The following is a 19124-nucleotide window of genomic DNA, read 5'->3' as shown; positions in this document are numbered from 1 at the left end:
TCTCGTTTTGCTGGTCACTTTTTTTTGGATTCCAGACTTTTATAAAATGGCCTTGCCTTGCGAACTGTTGATTGGTTAGACCAAACTCCAACCTTACTTGCGCCGGGGAAGCGTTAACTGGGAGATGGAATAACACTCGGTATATTCTGATTATGATTTTGTGCAATATATCACTGTCTTTACCCATTAAGGCTTCGCTACCATAAGCAATAGTGGGTAGGAGTTTTGCACCGACAATGTTCAGTAGAGGACCATACGACAGGGTGGGAAGCGACTTCTGCACAGTTCTGAATGCAGCAGCTAGTGCGATCGCTTTTCTTTGAGCGTCACTTTTATGTAGCTGGTAATTGCCCTTTGAATCAAATAATACGCCCAGGTATTTATAGACCTCTACTTGTTCAAGCTCTATTTTGTCCATGAACCATTGGCTTTTGTGTTTCAACTTAGCGTTTTTGGCAACTACTATAATCTTGGTTTTGGTCTCGTTTATAACCATCCCGTTCTCTTTAGAATAGGTATAGGGCCTTCTCATTAAGCGCTGTAAGCCCACTTTTGTGTGGCTCATAAGTATGACGTCGTCCGCGTACATCAAGCTTGTGAGCCGCTTGTCAGCTAGTTTCGGGGGATGCGCGTTTTTCTCGTCCAATATTCCTGGTAGGTCCGCAAGCAACAAATTAAAAAGAAGGGGGCTAAAACACAGCCTTGCTTCAGACCTTCATTAGCTGGGATCTCCCTGGATAGTGTATGTCCATCCCCAATCCTCACACTCACCCATGTCTCTGAGTATAAAAGGCGAATTAGCTTCAGTAGGGGGACTGGAATTATCATTTTTTCTAATTTTTTCCAGAGTAATTTACGGTTGACGCAGTCAAAAGCAGATTTAAAATCTATAAAACAAAGATACAGGGGTTGTTTTGATCTAGGTGAATTGTTCATAAGTAGGGCGAGAACCAGTATGTTAGTGGTAGTTCCTAATCCTTGTATAAAACCTGTTTGGTTAAAAGGCATTATTTTTGCTTCCGTCACCCAGGCAGTTAGTTTCGTTAATATTATTCTGGCAAATAGCTTGGCATCAGTGTCTTGCAATGTGATCAGTCTATAGTTTTCTGGCAGTGCCCAACTGCCTTTTTTAAAGATTGGAGTTATTAGGGATCCGCGCCATGACTTGGGTACCGTTCCTGTCCGAGCGACTTCTAAATACAATTTCTCTAGGTATATTGCCCATAATTCTGGGATTTCTTTGAAGAGCGCAAACGGTATCCCATTTGGTCCAGGCGCGCCGTTCTTCTGTTGTTTTATGAGTTTAATTATCTCTTCTTTTCCTGTATGTAATTGTGTATCCGTGTCACCATCATGATAAGTAATGTCATTCTCTTTGTGAGATTTGTGCCCTTGTTGGATTTCCAGAGAGGTTGTATGTAGAGAGTCTTGATTCAAGTGTTTCCTCAAGAACTTGTACCATTCCTGCTCCGTTATAGGTGATGAGACTGCTTGCTTGTTGGGTCTAGCAAGACCATTGATAATATACCAGAAGTCTCTTGAGTTCTTCTTGTTACTTGCGTGGAATATATTTGCCCAGATTGCTCGTTTTGCTTTGTATTTCACACCCCATATCAGTTTTTTCAAATTCTGATTTATTAACTTTAACTTTCCAATGATTTCTGCGTTTACCCCCGGTTTCTTAATTAGTCTGATAGTCCTATTTTGTTCTTTTTTCAGTGACCTAATTGTATGCGGTAGGTTTAGATTAGCCTCATTTTCCTTTTTGGGTTCATTCCCGTTTTTAAACCTATTTGTTTTAGTTTATCCTTCTGTTTTAGTCGGTATTAACCCCTTAGTTCCCTACTGCTCATTCAATTGATTATCTCCCTATTTTTGTAATTCCACCCCTGGAGGACAGCTTCATTACATTGTTTCTGACTATATACGTTGTAACCTTCCATTGTTGATTTGAGAACTATTTCTTTTTTTTCCCCTTTCAGCACTCCATGGGATTCTATCACTTTTATAGCTTTCTCCCCTTTGTGTTCCTCCTGGTCTATATCTGCCCCCCCATCCTTCACCACTTGTCTGATCATCTCCCACCATCTACTTTATTTTGGATTTATTTATATAATTGTAACTGCATTTATGAAGGCCTGGCAGAAGCACACTGCTGGAGGGCCCTTGGTTTCTGGTCATTATTTGCATTGTCATCCTGCCCCACTCTTCCCCCTTCTCTTCCGATCATCCCATAGCCCTCATTTCTCTCTATTCTTTTTATTTGTATTTTATTAAGGCCCTGTAACGGCACAGTGCACCTGGGTCGCTCACATCTTTTAATTTGGGTTGCATCCCATGTGAGCTTTATTTTTTTAATTTACAGCCCCAAATTTGCTGTTGACACTCCTGGAAAGGTAAATCAAAGTAAAAAACACAAAATGACCCCTGGTACATCACTATGTTTGCGTGCACATGCACACGTACAAAAAAAAAATCAAAATGGTCACCCAAGCATGCTCTGGTATGTGCATAAATGGGTGCTGTCTTGCAACGTGTCTTATCACACCATTCACAAATGGCCGCATGTGCAGCCACATACTTACAAGCTAAGATATTGGCATCCATCTTCTATCTATTTTTTTTTTACTTCATTCAATGAAATCAAGCTTAGGCAAAGTCAAAAGATAATTATAAATGGCAATACGTATTGGTTTTATTTATATTGAACAGTGATTTGCCGTGTTGGAGGCTTTGCTATTGTTTATTTGACAAGGAACAGAAAGGTGATACATGACATAGGGAGATTGCATTATTTGCTTACCCCGTCTTCTGATTCCATTTGTTGCTCAGTTCATCTCTTTCACAGACCACAAACGTATCCTAACACTCATTGTGTGCCAGTTAAGCAGAGCCGCACAAATGCAGTTACACAAATTAAAACTCTCACACAAAAGGGTGCATTTTAACTCACGTAGAATTACATACACACACACTCTTCCTCTAAAAGAATCAAAGACGCTCAACCACAAACATACAGAGAGAGTCTAACACAGAGAATTTCACTTGTGAAGAGCTTAACTAGGGCTGATGGACAGGGGAGCACTGAGAACACTCGCCCAACACAAATGAAGGTCAGGATGCTGTCATTCCCCTGACAGATTTTTGACCCTCAGAAACAACAAAACAGCAATAACAGACATATTGACAGAATTTCCCAGGAATATGTGGTAGAAGTCCAGAACCATTACAGAAATACCACAAATGTAATTGTCACTATACCAATGAAGGATAATGCTAGCATAAAGCATGGATATTAAAACAATGGTCACATTAGCAGTTTTGGCCTACATTTGAATCTCTGTGCATACAGGGGTTTGCACAAGAATTTGCACAGAATTACAAGTTGTGTGATAATTATCACACTCTCGCAGTTTCCCCTATAAGATTTTGGCAAGTCATACCTACTGAAATCTATTGGTGGGAAAAGGCCTCAGTAAAGGCAAAACATGCAGAATTCAATGTTTTAAACACCGATTCTGTGTGTTATTCCTCATTTCCAAGTTCCCTGGGATATACCTCACCCGGAACAATGATATTTACTGGGCTTGGTAAATATTCCACCCTACTGTGCACAATTTGTAGGCAGGGCCTACGTGTGCTAAAAACAGTTGAATTTCCAAATTGGAGTTTACACCATATCAAGACCCATGTTGCACAGACTTCAGAACTGAAAGTAGCACAGAAACATAGCACCACCTGAAAGCAAGTGTTAATGTCATTGACTCACTTGTAATATCTGTTATTAAACTTCCCACTTCATAAAAGAAACTGAAACTGTCCAAAAGTAGCTCTTAATGAACAATGTTGCCATACATATGACCCTGCAGAAAATACTACTTCAGAATCCTAGCCCTTGTGGTTGAATATCTACAACAGCAGAAGATACATTGTTACCCATACCTAGACGACTGTCTGAGTCAAAGAACTTCCGGGGAGAGGGTTATACCAATAGAATTGGGAAGCCTGTCCTTGGCCTCTAAAAGTGAGCAGATGTGCCCAGAGCATTTATTCCTTACGGATATGACACCCTGCCATCTCCTGGGGACATAATTTAGCAATTGTCTCGTTCATATATACGAATTCGAACCAGTGAAGTCAAGGTAACTAAGGCTACGTATATGAAAATGGGTTTTCTATTGCCAAAACAGCATCCTGGAGCACAGGCGAACTTCCAGCTCGTGGTGCTTTTGAGCCATTCACAACAATTCACAAGGAAGTTGTGATTCGAAGATTCATCAAAGCAGCATGTTATAATATTGCTTTTCAAAACATCTGTTGCAAAAATGGCTTTACAAATATATCTCTGTCAATAACATCGCTTTCCTATAATATCTTAAATCACATTAGTCATCGCTTCTATGGAACAAATAATACCTGTAGCTCAAAAATACCTATTATTAATTTGACAACCCAGTTTCAAATGTGAGATGTATAAACTTCCACTGAAAAACATTTGTAAATAATTTAAAACATATTGTGCATTTTTCAAAATGGCAAGTAGACATTTAGGAATAAATAGATAATAAAAAAATATATCAATATGAATAGTGGCGGCCAGCACAGGTAATAGCCGTGAGGCAGGCGGAGTGGGGGTCAGGTAAGGCGATATAATTAAAATGAAATTAAAAAACAAATAAAACCACTTACCTTGGCTCGCTGATGTAATGATGTGGCGAGCGCAAGGTAAGTGGTTTTTATTCATTTTTTAAATTAAATTTACTTATCCTGTCATCTTTCAACGTCCCTGAATCCCCACCCTACCCGCATCACCACTCTTACCTGTGCCGGCCGCCACTGCCTACTGGTTTTCTTTTTACAACCGGAGGTCTGGTTTCAACAATAGCGGGTATCTATCTATATAGATAGATATAGTCAGGTAAAAGGCACGTAAAAAACAAAGTGGTGACTGGGCGAATGTGAGGGGTATTGGCCACTAAAAATCATAAAATAAAATAAATACTATAAAAACATAAATGTATACATAAAATAAGGGGCTTCAACCCTCAAATAAAAATCATAAACATGTGTGCATACACACATGTATATCTTTACACAGACACACATATATCATATATAGTTGAGGTATATGTGTTTGGAAAGAAATAGATATCTTAATATCAACAGATTTATTAAAAAAACGAAATAAAAAGCTGGTAACAGAAGGGTGACATTTATGAAAAGATGTTTTGGTCAAAATAACATACTGTAGAAAAACAATGTAATTGTAAAAGATGTTTTTGAAAAGTAATCACTGTAAAACATATTTTGAAAAAGTAATGTAACATAGAACCTTTGTCCCGTCTTCATTCGGACAGTACTGTTGGAGTTCCATATGAACGAAAAAGTCATCCTCTCAACCTTCTGTCCACGTTAATGTGCTAGCCTGGCTGAGAATTCTCTCCACACTCGTGAGGTGAGGGTTACTCTACATTTTTACCTGGATGACATTATGGATTTCTGGCCCTCCATTTATCTTTTCGTAAACTTTACGTAGAAGGACTCTGAATGAGCTGCTGCCAACGCCCCCCCCCCCCGCATTGCAAGACTGATTAACATATTGCATTAGCCATTACTACAGTCTGCACTGACCTGCCACCATGTAGTGTCAAGGTAAACTCATGAAGGCATTGGTGGCATTGTACAGAGATTTCGTATAAGAATAATATACCAACTGAAGTGGCTGCTATTGAATTTTTAAATTAGGGGTTTAAGCACCTGTAACATATTGTAAAGGATGAGACCAAACCTTTCAAGGAGGGTTCATTGGGATTCTCAACTTAGAAAATTTGAGAAGAGAAAATGGATGCATTTTACTCAACATTCCCCTTTTGTAATGGATTATTAACAGTTAAAGGGTAAAAAGGCACGTGTGGAGGGATGCTCTTGAAATATCCACATGAACAAATCACCCTTTCACATTCAACAATACATGGGCTATCCGGCTAAACGTAGGAAAACCTGAATACTAGGTGGAAAACTGAAAAAGCTGGCTACCTTTCCAGACTTGGACAGGTTCCATATAGCAGATCCTTTCCCCACAAAGTATAGTCTAAAACAAGGTTTCGGAAGTCAATCCTGGAGGGCTGGATCCATGCCAGATTTTTTACATATCCCCATTTAGATAAACGTAGTTAGCTTAAAAATCTGGCATGAATTAAGCTCTCCAGGACCCACTTTGGAGAACCCTGGTCTAAAACAGTAAAAACATGATTGACAATAGTTAGGCAAATTCAAAAAGACTGCACTTATGCTTGGGGACCGAAGTATTTTATTAGATCATACAATTCTCTGCCTCTGCTAAGTTGCACAGCTGAAATCTATTTCCAAAACTAGAGTGGCCATGTTACCACAGAGAAACACCATCATTGGTCTGGTGAAGTTACCAGAGGCCTCTTTGGTATAAGAAAAGTGTGTTTCCTGGGTGCCTAAACAGAACCATACTCATTGCTCGCGTCACGAATATATTTACCAAAAATATCTAATTTACACCTGACAGAAACTTATAAGAAGATTCCTGGTAGGTGTAAAAGGATTCACCGCTACACCGTGAGTAGGGCAAATCATTACACAGTATTAAATCTTATAGCAGCATGGAAGTGGGTGTTATAGAGCTAGGTTGCAAATGTCCACAAACACGTTTTTTGGATCCAACCCTTTTCTACCCTGGTAACGGTTCGAAACTTACTGCCAATAACTGTAGTAGCTCCCTGTCCAGGATGGGAAGGGGAACAGATCATCGCAACATTTAGGGGTTGATTCCGAATCGGGAAAAAATGCTGTGAATAGCCGTTCGGAGCGTTTTTCCCATACGAATCGTACCCTGCAACGTCCCGCGTACGTACGTCGAAGTACGATTCGTACCAGGAGCCGGACTCCGTACGAAACGTACAGAGACCGTACGACTCGAAACCCCGTACGTGTCTCCGTCAGAACCAGCTGTACGCGACATCTGTACGGCTCGCGGCTGCTTTATACGACCCAGCAAGTACGATACGTGTCGGGTACGCACTGTATGACTCTTTTTTTACGGGAGCTGAAAACAGCCGTAAAAGCATAGTTTGTGCCAAAACAGGTACGGAACGCCCCCCCCCGGGTACGGTGCGTAACCCCCATGATCGCAGGGGTACGCCCCGTATACCCAGCGTATATGGGGTACGGTGCGTACCTCCCATGATCGCAGGGGTACGCACCGTACCCCATGGACGCTGGGTGTACGGGGCGTATCCCTGCGATCATGGGGGGTATGCACCATACCCCATGTACTCTGGGTGTACGGGGCATACCCCTGCGATCATGGGGGGTACGCACCGTACGGTGTGTATGTGATTGTGTGCTTTTCCGTATGAATCGCCCTTACCTGACGTGGACCGTACGGATCGCATCCTGATGCCCCGGTCTGGATCGTACTTGTCGGGTCGTACGGCGTGTGTACGAGTCGTACGGAGAGGGCTCCGGATACGATTCGTACGGAAGTTTTTTTACCGGATCGGAATCGACCACTTAGTGAGTGTGTGGAAGCAGAGATTATCCATAGTGTAAAATGTTTCCCCAAAGAACAAAACAAAAAGTGTGTTTGTAATAGGGGGTCCAATCTCTACGGGGTGCAGGAGTCTATGGAACATGTCATTTGCTGTTCCCAATAGTGCACCCTGAAAACTGGCACCTGGCTCAGGAGACCCAAGTGGTTCTTCTGGGAATATTTATGAATTATAAAGTTTCCATAAAAGTATGTTTAAGTGGATGAGAAAATATCTGTTCACACTTCTACTCTTTCTCAATAAAAAGGTCCATAATTCTTGTAAACTTTAGTTTGCCAATGGAGTTGACTGCCCTCTGATACAAGACTTATTAGTACAATTTTCCAGAGGCTTCGTTTAGCTATACCAAACCTTCTGTATAAGATGCCTTTCCAAAAGTAACCTATCCTTTTGAGGAGTTGCGGGACCTTCTTCCTGGCAAATGTCATCAGAGGACCAGCAAAGTTGGGGGAGCCAGTTAGAAATCACATATGCCCTGAGATTGATACAGTCTACACAGATGTACTTGTGTTTCAGAGATGCTTTCCTTAGAGACATCTTGAGGATTGGTGGGACCTGGGCAAGATATGTTTTGGGGCCCCCTGTTTGGAGCACCTTTTAATGTATTACCCCTTTTAAGCTCATTCAAATTCTCACAATGCCAAACCTTCTTGTTACTCTCATTGTAGGAAAAAACATGCTACGGGTGACTTGCTAGATTTTTAGTGGACTAGTGCATATTATAAAAATAACACACGCAGATAGTACTTGAAATTGTCACTTTAATTATCAAATGTTGTAATCACAAATAAATGCCTCTTCCATTACTGGTGTTCATGCTGTTCAGTTCAAACCAAAGTGCTATGCTGAGAATTTTCTCCATCCCATTGGTAAAAATCGAATAATTTTTTGTTAATTTCTCTTCCTCTGTTCTTCCCCTCCGCTCCTCTTCATATGTGTGCACTTCTCTTGCTAGACAGTTAAATGTGACCCTGCTGAGTGAGAGAAAAATAACAGGGCAGGATACAAGGTATATACAGGGACATAACCAGAACTCTAGAGCAAGAGATGTGAAATAGAGAGAAAAAAGTGTCTAGATAGGGAAAGATGTGTCAAGGCGTGAGATATGTAAAGTAAATAAAAAAACCTGAGGTAGCCAAAAGGAAGCATAAGGAGAGGTAGACAGAGGAAGACATAGGTAATGAAAGAGAGGAAGAGAAATAGGTATGGTTTCAAAGTGTGGTAAAGAGAGATCAAGGGATGTATGACGTTATAACGCATACTTTTACTCCGCAGACCATTACAACGCGACTTTTACTCCGCATACCGTTACAACGCATAGCGCCTTGGGGCGCTGGATAGTGGTAAGTATAATTTACTATTCTAACTCCAGTCCCCGTGGACCCTAGGGAAGGTGTTGGATAGTAAATTATACTTATCCCCTATCCTAGAGCGCCCCCCAGCGCAATGCGTTGTAATGGTATGCGGAGTAATGGTCGCGTTGTAATGGGTCTGCGGAGTAAAAGATCCGTTGTAACGGGTGTATACCGAGATCAAGACAGGTAGAAGGAAAAGTAGAGAGAGATAGAGGACTGCACTACTCCAAAGAGTATGAGGTAGAGAGAGAGGTAACGTAGAAAAGGTGAATTAGAGAGGCAAAGGCAGCGAGGAGTGGACCTGGACAAAGAGGTTTGCGGAAATTCAAAGAAATAAAAGATAGAGAAAAATGAGAAGAGTTATAGAAAATGGTCTAGGTAAAGGGAGTAGCAAGGAAGAGAGAAATGTGGAGACAAGGGTGAAGGGTAGAAGAAATGACACTTAGAGCTAAAAGAGGAAGTTGAGAGACATACAAAAAAATGGAGAAAGAGAGATGAGATTTGGTCGAGAGATGTGAGATAGAAAAAAAGGAAGTAATAGTGATGTAGAGAGATCTATAAACAAGATTCAGATAGAGCCCTTCCCCACCTATTTTGCAATTTCTCCCTCATCTGAAACCATACACATTGACAAAGTTGTCAGAGACCTGGAAAATGCAATTAGCAAGACCCTGGACATCATTGCCCCAGTGAAAGCCTCTAAGTGTCCAACCAAACTCTCCCCTTGGTTCACTCCTGACCTAAAAACTGATAAACTTATCATCCGGAAGGCAGAACGTAAATGGCGACACACTAAATATGAAACTGACAAACAACACTACAAAAAAACGCATAGGCACTACATGGATCAGATAGCCTCAGCAAAAAAAACTTACCTCCCAAGTAGAATAGATCAGGCCTCCACCTCACAGAAAGAACTCTATAAATGAGTTCAAGAATTCACCAGCCCCGCTGCATGTCATCCTCCACTCATGGCATCCCAAGAATGGGTTGACGACCTCTCGTCCTATTTCGTAGAGAAATTAGAGATCATTTACAGTCAGTTTCCACCCAATACTACACCCAAACAAGAAGCCAACAAATCTCCCCCTCCATCCACTCCCTCTCTCAAGCAATTCTGAACTATCACTGAGGAAGAGGTAGTTCTTACCTTGAACAGAATCAAATCAGGATCTCCCGATAACCCAGCATCCTCCAAGATCATATCAAAAAATTGCCCCAGTCCTTGTCCCATACTTAACGAAAATCTTCAACCTCTCACTATCCCAATCTACTGTCCCCATACATTGGAATGAAGCCACAAACCGACCCAATTATGAAAAAATCCACGGCCGACCAAAAACAACTTGCCAACTTTTGCCCCATCTCCCTCTTACCTTTGTTTGGAAAAGCTATGGAATCACTGATTAATGGCCAGCTCTACAAATACCTGGAACACAACAACCTGCTGGACCCATCTCAGTCAGGCTTCCGGGCATGCCTCAGCAGCGAAACAGCCCTGCTCAAAATTGTTGCTAACATCAGGCTCTCTCTCGACGCAAGACAATCCGCTATCCTGATCTTGCTTGACCTATCCGCGGCCTTCGACAACATCTCCAATAACACCCTGCTGGAATGTCTGTCGGAGGCTGGTGTCGGGAGCCCGGCATTAAGATGGATTAAGAGCTACCTAACTGCTAGGTCCTCCAAGGTTCAATAAGGCTCTCTCTTTTCCAAAAAACAGAACATTGACAAAGGAGTTCCCCAGGGCTCCATATTGAGCCCTACACTCTTCAATCTGTACTTGTCACTCCTGGCCAAGATTATCCGAGATTATGGGTTCAATACAGTGTCATACGCTGATGACACGCAACTACTCATCACACTTGGGGCAGATCCCAATGACACGAAAATCAGATTTAATCAATGCATGGCATCCATCAGTGACTGGATGGCGAACAACCACCTTCTACTCAATGCTATCAAAACCGAACATTTACTCTTCGGCAATGCTCAGAAAATTTGGACAGACGATTGGTGGCCTTCATCCCTGGGCCCATGCCTGCCACCCAAAACCGCAGCACGCAACCTGGGCATCATAATAGATGACAAACTTTCCATGGCTGATCTCATAAACACTGCGATCTGCACTGGTTTTGGCCTAATGAGAATCCTTAGAAAAATCTTCAAGTGGATTCCTTTACCCTCCCGGATGCCCCTTGTTCAGGGTCTCATCATTAGTAGGCTCGACTATTGAAATGCCCTACTAGCCAGCATCAAGGAGGAATATTTGTCCAAACTCCAGGTATTGCAAAACACGGTGGCCAGATTGGTTCTTAAACTCTTGCCCAGCACCCCTCTGCCCCCAGTCTGAAGGCCCTTCACTGGCTCCCCATAAAAAAGAGGATTATTTTCAAAATATGCTGCCTGGTCCATAAGTCCTTAAACAGCAATGGGCCCAAATATTTAGCCAATAAACTGATTAGATACAAATCAGCCAGACTCCTTCGCTCGTCCAGCAAACTCCTCCTAGCCATACCTAAAGTACGCACAGTCAGAAACGGAGGCAGAGCTTCCTCCGAAATTGGCCATGAAACCTGGAATGCCCTTCCCCTACATCTTCGTGCAGAACAAAACCACAAGAGATTTCACAAACTACTGAAAACCTGGCTCTACCAGCTTTAACGAGTGACCATTCACAGGATATCTGAGTATTCCGCTGGCGCTGCGAGACCTTCGGGTGATACACCCGCCTAACAAATACCAAATACAAATACAAAATGCTGCGAGAGATAGTCAAGGTCAAGGGGGGACATAATTGATCCAGCGCTTGCTTTTTCGTTCTACCCAACACCCTGAAATGACAAAAAGATCGCAAAGAAACAGCCCCTGTCATATTGTGCAAAAACGAGGCATTTAAGGTTATGTAACAAAGAGATAATCCCTTTAAGACTGTGACAAAATGCAATCCTCCCAGAGACCAATCAAAAAAGTCCAAAGAAGAATCGAAATACTCGACAGTAATCAGAAAGAAGAGGAATTCTAAGAACGTCATCCACTCAGCCCCTGGAGCTGAGATATGTGTGGAGAAATAATGTGTATAGTATATTTGTATTGAATTTTTTTAAATTATGAAATTATAATCGTTTTATTGTTGCTCTTTTATGGATTTGTTTATACATCTGAAAAAAGAATTGACTGATTGATTCAGTATAGAGAACACTGGTTGAGCTATCTAAAAATATCCTTGGTATGAATATGTAAGATGCTTCCTCTTTGGGAGCCATTTTAAGAGTCTCGAATTGAGGAACACAAATAGTTATGTGGGCCAGTCGAATGCTGTAGAAAAAATAGATTTAATACAGAGAACAAAGGTGGGCTATGATAATAACCGGTGTGCTTGCATACTTTAGTATGAGAAGCAAGTGCCCCTTAGCTCTTGATGAACTTTTTATATAATGTTGTGCAGACTGGTAATTATCATTTTAGTGTACAATCTGCGCTTTAACACTAGCTTAAGAAAGTCTCAAAAATATATGTGTGCATTTCCATTTCTCTTTGACTCTGCTTCCGGTGATCCCTACCAAGCTGCTCATCACCACATGATGATTCTGGTAATCTGACAGTCCTATCAGAAGTCGGGATAGGCCTGGAGAAACACTTTCCATCACCCTGCTCTAATCTGCCTGCTGATAGGCCTCAGAATAAAATGACAGTAAATATGTCACTGTCAAAGCAGGTCCCGATTTTTAGGTCGAGCCTGAGCCCACACACATGCTGCTGCTCTGGCGATCTGTTGTAGTAGTGTATAGCAGAGAAGCCCCTCCCACTCTTGGCCAAAATTTGTTATTGACTTCTGTGTTTGTTCTTCATAAATGTAGGCTTCGATTAATTGGTTTGTTAGTCCCTCCTTAGTACCGCCTTTTCTTCATTTGTAATCCCCCATGGCTACTGACCTCTTTACTTCGGTTATTACACAGTACATGTTATATAGTCTTGTGATCCCTATTTCCTTATTGAGCTTCTCTTACTACAGGCACGACGTGCTCTGCTTACATTCAGCTGGCCATGCGAGCTTTCACTTTTAAACAGCTCGGACCATGGCGGCCACGCCATAGGTCTTGCATTTTTTTTACCTTGGGAGAAATCTCTTCACGCCCGGGGCCCTTGCAACGCCCACTCCCTCACCCATAAAACCAGCGTTTCAGGATACTTTTATTGTGATTCTTCAGTTTGTTAGTCTGCGTTTTTTCTACATTCGGTAGAGGGTTGTACACTCTGTATACACTAGCCCACCTCACCCTTCCTTGACTTTGCCGTACTCTGAAGCGGCCCTATTTTTTTAAGGGAGCATGTTACAAATGTCAATTAAATTAATATAATGTATACAAAAAAGGTGCTGCGTGAAGGCTCAAATTGTTCAAATTAAGCACCCCTCTATCCAGATTCAGTCGTGTGTGCTCCCCACACTGCTCTTTAAGTATTTAATATAGTCCAACTCCAAGGGGTAGATGGCTTCACAAGGAGCGTTATTATCGCAGCATGAACACTTCAAACATGAGGTACTGCAGCCAGGGCCATCAGCAGTCTATTTAGAGACTACTGTCCATAGACACAGATGTCACAGACGGCCAGAAGCGACAATTCCAACCACTGCGACGTGGTTTGAGACAAGTAGACTTGAATGAGCACCCACTGTGTGACAAGCTGTGATCACTGCAGTCTGACAGCTGATGCCACAGCGCCTTTCGGGGCACCTTAAGGACAGATCAGGGTACAAGAAAGTGCCTCTTTAGTTGTAACAGAAATGAACTCTTCCCAGGCAGTTTTAAGGTCAACACATTAATGTTTCTACTCAAAAAGTATATTGCACGTCTTTCTGAGACAATATAAATGGCAGTCATAATAAGGAATTAACTTGACACATCTTAGTGTGTTGAAGGGAGCGTCATATAAGGCCTGGTACTGCCTAAGTCCCCTTTTATTTTAATACCCAAGACCGCCCTTGGATGTGGACTCCCTCCCTCCTCCAAGGCAAGCATTTCAAACCACACTCTTTTGGATTAGGGGGAGTAATCCCCCGGCTGTATTTATTACATAATTAAAACATTACTTATTATTTAAATTATGTACAATTGATGCAGAAAGGCCAGATACATTGATAGATACATGATGTCACTAGTCTAACCTTAAAATGTTTCTAGTACATAGCCATTTCTACTGTAATCTAAACATGTATATACTTTACTTTCTGCGTGTCCCCGCTAGAGCCTACGGCAAGATCAATGACTGGCAGCCCCAGATCCCGCTAAACTAAAAATACTCAACCAGAGTAAGCTTGCGTAGGGGGTACAGCTTATCCGACAGATATTTTCCCTGGGCCCCCCTACGTCCTGAGCCTTAACTCCATAACAGGGGCTGCATTTCTGCATACTTGCGCCCTGATGCGCATGCGCTTGCGAGGGTGGGCGACCAGCCTACTGGAAAGAGTGACTCTCTTGGCACCCGCACCCCTTCAGCCTACTGACCGTCTGTCACTGCCCCTGGCCACTGAGGACCGAAGACTATGCTTACCAATCACAACCTTACCATCACAGCCCAGCATTGTTGCCCAACTATCTGGCCTCCCCCTCAGCTCACCAGGAGGTCATCATGTCCTGCACCTTAAGCCCTCCAACCATGCTAGGATGTCCTCCATAAATGCCTGATTCCCTCTTGACGAGAAGTGAACCTCATCCTGCAAAAAGAACTGATCACCCCGGATGTAGCCATGTCCTATTGACTTCAGTTTGGTGGTCCTGAACAAATTCTCAAACTCATTGTTGATCCACATGTTGATCCGCTTTACCACATGATTCCACGCTCGTACTGACTCACCTCCTCTCCACTGTAACCTTGGAATCATCTGAGACCAGACTATCATAGCATCGGGGCACTTCTTCGCCAACCATCCTACCTTAGTGGGCAGCTCCTCTATGAGCACCCTCCGCCCCAGTTGTACCAGGTCACCAAAATGCATGATCCAGATTGAAGGTGGGCACTTATTTTCTTTTTAAAGTGAGGTTCACCAGCTCCCTGAATTGCCTAATGTGCAGTCCCCCCTGACCATGAAACACTATTTTTGTTCCTAACTGATGCCCCCTGACCTCATGGGCCCCTGAAAACAAAGCTTTTAGACAGCGGACATGAGTGTGAACTATTATCCAGATTTCTTGTTTTTCTTGGGCCCAAGAGTGAACTTGGGCCATAACCTGTGTTGTACATTTGTGAACCGTTGACCGTGAGTGACAAGGTGACATCTTTCCTCCGTGATGATGAACCGGTGCAAGCTTCTCCCCTGAGTCACAGGATGAAGAAACTGTAAATAAATCAGGATACAGAACCAACGATCAGTGCAATGCCTTACTAATGGCTAATCTGTAGCCTCTATACCTGGTTGGGTGTAGTGGTCACACAGAATTACTAATGGCTAAAGCATATGCAGTCGCACATAGTGCTTATAACAGTTTAAGTACCAACTACTGATCCTCTTAACCTGCTCTTCTTTAAAGACCCTGGCAACTGCTTCTGTGGCAGCCCCAATCATAAAGGAATGAGTCCCACAGTTAGCTGCATCCAAGCCAGTGTTCTGCATAAGCAAATCCAGGACCCTCTACGTGTACCAGAAGAGGCCCTGCTGTGGCCCCAGTTCGCTGTGCCATGTAGGCCTCTAATCTAGCCATGGGGCAGCATGTACTACCTACCGCCCTGTGGAGCACTATGCCCTTGCCCCTGCCTTCCTGATCAGTCTTGGATATTATTAAGGAGATCAGTAGGGATTCCCCATTTATTTAGACATGTCCCATCTTCAGTCCCCCCTGCCAGTCTCTTTCGTTCCTAGTAACCAGTTCCCCTATCCTGAAAGTGCTGGTACACCTCCGTGACCACTGGCGTCGATGGGCTACCTGCTCCAGTCGCACTTGGAGCCCCCCTCGCTTGTGGGGGTGAACTCCCAGGACAAGCGCCTGGTAATGCTTTTTTTCTCCAAACAGTGGAGTCTGACTTCTGGAGAGAAAGCCTTGAACAGGGCGCCCAGGCCACCTCATCACATGGGCGGTGGATCACTCGGCTCGCAAGTCGATGAAGAACACAGCTAGCTGTGAGAATTAGTGTGAAGTGCAGGACACATTGATCATCAACAGGTCGAACTCACCTTGTGGCCCCGGGTTCCTCCCGGGGCTAAGCATGTCTGAGGGTCGCTCGATCATCAAGCACCCCGGGGCTTCCCCAGGATGTGGCTGGGGCCATCGCAGGGTTACTATATCCCCGACAAGGTCAGACCCCCTGATCACCCGTGGCAGGGTCCCCCAACTGTCGTGGAGGTATGCCGCCGGCACGCCTACCCTTGCCCCCCCACCTCTATCAGGGAGGGAGGGCCGTTGACTGGTCCTCTCTGGGTCCATCTAGGGGCACCTGGAGATCAGTAGGGATTCCCCATTTATTTAGACATGTCCCATCTTCAGTCCCCCCTGCCAGTCTCTTTAGTTCCTAGTAACCAGTTCCCCTACCCGGAAAGTGCTGGTACACCTCCGTGACCACCGGCGTAGATGGGCTACCTGCTCCAGTTGCCCTGGGAGCCCCCCTCGCTTGTGGGGGTGAACTCCCAGGGCAAGCGCCTGGTAATGCTTTTTTTCTCCAAACAGTGCAGTCTGACTCCCGGAGAGGAAGTTTTGAACAGGGCGCCCAGGCTGTCTCATCACATGGGCAGTGGATCACTCGGATCGCAAGTCGATGAAGAACACAGCTAGCTGCGAGAATTAGTGTGAAGTGCAGGACACATTGATCATCAACACGTCGAACGCACCTTGTGGCCCCGGGTTAAGCGTGTCTGAGGGTCGCTCGATCATCAAGCACCCCGGGGCTTCCCCAGTACGTGGCTGGGGCCATCGCAGGGTTACTACATCCCCCGATAAGGTCAGACCCCCTGATCACCCGTGGCAGGGTCCCCCACTGGGTCCTGTCGTGGAGGTATGCCGCCGGCACGCCTAGCCTTGCCCCCCCACCTCTATCAGGGAGGGAGGGCCGGTGACTGGTCCGCTCCGGGTCCATCTAGGGGCACCTGTCTGCATGCCGCACGTGGCTGTCTGTGGTGTCCCACCAGCTGCCTGCATGCACGTGCCTCGGTCACCCTCCCCCGCGGCTGGCTTCCCAGTGAGGGCGAACCCCCTCCAGCTCCGATCCAGGGAAAGAGGGCGCACACTGCTTGGACACCAGGCCCCTGCTCTCACCCAACGCTTCAGCGTTTTTTCAGACTACGACCTCAGATGAGACGTGGGGACCCACTAAATTTAAGCATATTATTAAGTGGAGGAAAAGAAACTAACCAGGATTCCCCCAGTAACGACGAGTGAGTAGGCAAGAGCCTGCCGGCGGGCATGGGAAATGTGTACAGAAGACTGACTCCCCGGCGTCGCTCAGGGGGCCCAAGTCCTTCTGACCGAGGCTCAACCCGCAGGCTGTGTTAGGCCGGTAGCAGCCCCCGGCGCACTAGGATTGGGTCTTCTCAGAGTCGGGTTGCTTGGGAATGCAGCCCAAAGCGGGTGATAAACTGATAGTCAAGAAGTATGGTAAGGGAAAGTTGAAAAGAACTTTGAAGAGAGAGTTCAAGAGGGTGTGAAACCATTGAGAGGAAAATAGGTGGGGTCCATACAGTCCACCTAGATGATGCAACATGATGGGTAGGTCAGTGGCCCGGGAGTTCTGGATCCCCTCCATGGGACCAGCGCCCGGGCGCTACCCTGTCCCAGCGGAGAGCATTTCCTCCACGGCGGTGCACTGCGACAGGCTCCGGGTCAGCTGGAAAGGCTTCAGGGTGGCAGGTGGCCCTCCGCTCTGGTGGAGGGTATTACAGCCCCCCTGGCAGCAGCTTTGCCATGACTGCGGGGCCAAGGGAGATTCAACCTCCTCCACACCCTCCTCTGGGCCCCTGCTTCTGGCTGGTCCTCGAGGCACACTGGAGTAGGGAAGGAGGGACAGGGCCCCCTGCTCCTGGCACGACTGTTGACTGGTCACTGGGAGGCCCACACCGGGCACCAGGGGTCTGCAGGAATGTCGGCTACCCACCCAACCCGTCTTGAAACACAGACCAAGGAGTCTAACACACCTCTGGGCAGAGAGAGGATTCTTGACTTCACATGGGACCATAAATTCAACAAGGTCCATTGATAGAGAGACTTCTGACAGCTTTGACTCTTCCCAAACAACTGACAATAGTAAAATGTAGTGCTCATAAAGCAATTATGGATGAATCGGGGAGGGGAAATGTCTTTGCAGATCAGATAGCGAAAGAGACAGCCAGGTCGAGAACAACAAAAATATTTGTGACAGGACCTGCAAGATGGGTACCATATGTTTGTAGGTTTTAGAGTTTGCTGTAGAGGGTTAGAGAGATACAGAGTGAGGCAACAGTAGAGGAGTTGGTAGTGCGGCAGGAGAGTACAGGGTGTCTAGATTTAATTTGTTAAATTGTAGTAAACATGTATCTGTTTGGTTGACCTCTTGAAGAAGATAAACAGTTTCTTATTGCCCTGCGCCCAGGGCAGGTTGGTTTTGAATAGTTGTTCAGGAAGAAAATATTTTGGGTTGTAGGTACATTGTTGTTCCTATTGGTGGGAGGGGGGCTGTTATGGATATTGGAGTGCTCTGAAGTTACCTCATCATGCGTCTTATATAAGGCTGGTTCTTCAGATCGTAGCAAAAGAGCCATGTATAGCAATGTCTTCTTAGACACACATCGAAAATTCTTTGGGGATAATACAGCTTGTTACTGATTATGATTCCAAGTTTATGGACCGCCTACCCCTTGTCATTGGTAATTACACATATGTTTGTCCTCCCTAATTCGTAGAGGTGAAAGCTGAATTTGTCCTGGGATATCCTGAACCTTGCTTATATTACAGAAAGCCAAAGGGAACAGGGTAGCCTGGATGCATGCCCGAAATGTATTGTGGTGATCTGTACCTTGGTAAAAGGAATATCACTTGACAGGTTGGCACTACTAAGATCTGACTGTTACTCAAGAGGCAGGTATTTCTCCTGTGTGTTGCCCTGAAATAAATAGTACTGATGCTTATTTGTATCCAAATTGTTCTGGAGAAGTAGTGTATAAAAATGAAAAAAATGTAATGCGTTTAGAGAGAAAGGATGATCCTAGTATGTAGGGAATAAATAC

At 44.5% G+C, this 19124-nt stretch overlaps 1 non-coding gene and 1 pseudogene across 1 annotated transcript; both read left to right on the top strand.

Annotated features, from left to right (window-relative positions):
- Positions 1–15998: 15998 nt before the first annotated feature.
- LOC144774574 (5.8S ribosomal RNA) lies at positions 15999–16152 on the top strand. Its single transcript, XR_013600371.1, has one exon. It is a non-coding gene; the product is annotated as a 5.8S ribosomal RNA (ribosomal RNA).
- Positions 16153–16649: 497 nt separating this feature from the next.
- On the top strand, positions 16650–16791 carry LOC144774581 (5.8S ribosomal RNA; annotated as a pseudogene).
- Positions 16792–19124: the final 2333 nt, after the last annotated feature.

Source organism: Lissotriton helveticus, chromosome 8 (assembly GCF_964261635.1).
Source record: "Lissotriton helveticus chromosome 8, aLisHel1.1, whole genome shotgun sequence".
NCBI lineage: Eukaryota > Metazoa > Chordata > Amphibia > Caudata > Salamandridae > Lissotriton > Lissotriton helveticus.
Note: the sequence above shows the minus strand (reverse complement) of the source record. Positions and strands in the feature narration are given on the sequence as shown.